At 36.4% G+C, this 2,275-nt stretch overlaps 1 pseudogene; it reads right to left on the bottom strand.

Moving 5' to 3' along the window:
• Positions 1-991: 991 nt before the first annotated feature.
• Positions 992-1,069, bottom strand: LOC149128835 (U2 spliceosomal RNA; annotated as a pseudogene).
• Positions 1,070-2,275: the final 1,206 nt, after the last annotated feature.

Below are 2,275 nucleotides of genomic sequence, written 5' to 3'. Positions count from 1 at the left end.
CAGAATTAAGGTAATTAAGGTTACTAGTCAGCTGGCCTGAAATGGGGAAAATATTCTGTCTTATCAAAGTGCATGTGATGTAATGATAAGGGTTCTTGTAAGTGAAAGAGGAGGGAGGCAGGAGGCAGAGTCAGAATGATGCAGTTGTAAAAAAACTCCAGATTGCAGCTTCCTTTGACCATGGAGGTGGGCTTTGATCTAAAGTATAAGGGCAAGTTGTAGAAATTGGAAAAAACATGAAAATGGATTCTCCCCAAGTGCCACCAGAAAGAGAACAGTTCTGCTGACACATTTTGTTTAAGCCCAGTGAAATCTATTTTGAACTTCTGACCTCCAAAACTGCTAGATAATAAATGTTGTGTTGGTTTAAGCCACTGTACTGATGGCAATTTGTTACAGCAGCCATAGGAAACTAATACAGTGTGCATGGAATTAGGTCCTAAATTATCTTGACTCCAGATTTGACCTCGGTTAGGCTTCAGTCCTTAATGTTGCTGATTTCTGACAGTCTGCTAAACTGCTTATAGCTTGGGGATCCAGCTTGCATTTGGAGACTTTGTTCAACATTTCTTAGCCTTTCACTTTCACTGTTCTATTGAATTGTCTCATTTTTTTCTTTCCTGGAATCATAAATTTCTACCTGGTTACAAAAGATTCCCTTCCAGCTTAAGTAGCTCCTAAGAGCACCTCTACCAATGCCCCCTTATTCACATCTTAAGGGCAAACACTTGGCCTGTTTCAACTTCCCAAGCAGAACCTAATCACCTTATTCCAAAGTACCTGTTTATGAAAACTATTGTCAGTGAATTTTGTAAACTGGGTAAGAAAGGAATTTGTCAACACACTAAGAGAGCTAGAATGCAGCTCTGCTAATGAAAAAGAAAATAAATCTGCCATCTACTGGTGTCAATGAGAACTACAAACATGAAGCCTTATAATCAGCTTTCTCCCCTTCAACATTTCTTGAAAACCAATGACAACCAATATTTTATTTTTGTGCCACTTTTAAAAATTATTTTATCTTATTTTTACACTTCACTTGATCTTAGCCAAAAGGCCGAGAAGTGATTATCTTATTTTTAATATTTACTGAGCTGCCATTATCATGCAGTAAAATAAACTTCCCATATTTAAGCAGCAACTGGATAAGCTTTGGCATATGGATATACCTGTGAAACAATCAACTCTCACCACAAGCAAGATAATAAATATGTTTGTCACTCTCAAATATTCTCTTGTACTCCTTTGTAAGCCCTCCTTCCCATGCCTCACTATCCTCCAATCCCCAAGCAGCCACTGATAGGTTTTCTGATGCTATAATTTGAATTTTCTAGACCTTGTGTGCGTAAACCTATACCATATGTTCTGTTTATTGTTTGCCTTCTTTCACTCAACATGACTATGTTGAAATTCATCTGTACTATGGTCTTTTGCAGCTGAGGAGATGTATTTTGCTTATCTTTGTTTGCTTATTCACCCACCTGTCGACAGACATTTGGTTTGTTTTTGGTTTAGAAATATTATAAATAAAGCTACTAAAAACATTCATATACAAATATTTTGATTAATATATGCTTTCATATATCACTAATAAATATCTATAAATGGGATTAATAGATCATGTGATGAGGGTTTCTTTACAATTTTAAAAACTGCTGAACTGTTTTCTAGAGTGGGTGGCATTTTACAATTTTTAACATTTATTTAGTAAATACAAATTTCCAAAGTACAGTTTAGGGATTACAATGGCTTTCCCCTCCATAACTTCCTGCCCACTTGCACCCCTCCCATCTACCGCTCCATCTCCTATTCCATTCACATCAAGACTCATTTTCAATTATCTTTATATACAGAAGATTGATTTAGTATATATTAAGTAAAGATTTCATCAGTTTGCACCCACACAGAAATACCAAGTGTAAAATACTGTTTCAGTACTAGTTATAGCATTACTTCACATTGGACAACACACTAAGGACAGATCCCACATGAGGAGTAAGTACACAGTGACTCCTGTTGTTGACTTAACAATTTGACACTCTTGTTTATAACATCAGTAATCTCCCTAGGCTCTAGTAATGAGTTGCCAAGGCTATGGATGCCTTTTGAGTTCGCCAACTTCGATCTTATTCAGACAGGGTCATAGTCAAAGTGGAAGTTCTCTCCTCCCTTCAGAGAAAGGTACCTCCTTTTTGATGGCCCGTTCTTTCCACTGGGATCTCATCGCAGAGATCTTTCATTTAGTTTTTTTTTTTTTTTTTTTTTTTTTTTTTTT

The sequence above is a fragment of the Oryctolagus cuniculus genome, chromosome 1 (assembly GCF_051225735.1).
Source record: "Oryctolagus cuniculus isolate XC-2025 breed Fujian yellow rabbit chromosome 1, ASM5122573v1, whole genome shotgun sequence".
NCBI classification, from domain to species: domain Eukaryota; kingdom Metazoa; phylum Chordata; class Mammalia; order Lagomorpha; family Leporidae; genus Oryctolagus; species Oryctolagus cuniculus.
Note: the sequence above shows the minus strand (reverse complement) of the source record. Positions and strands in the feature narration are given on the sequence as shown.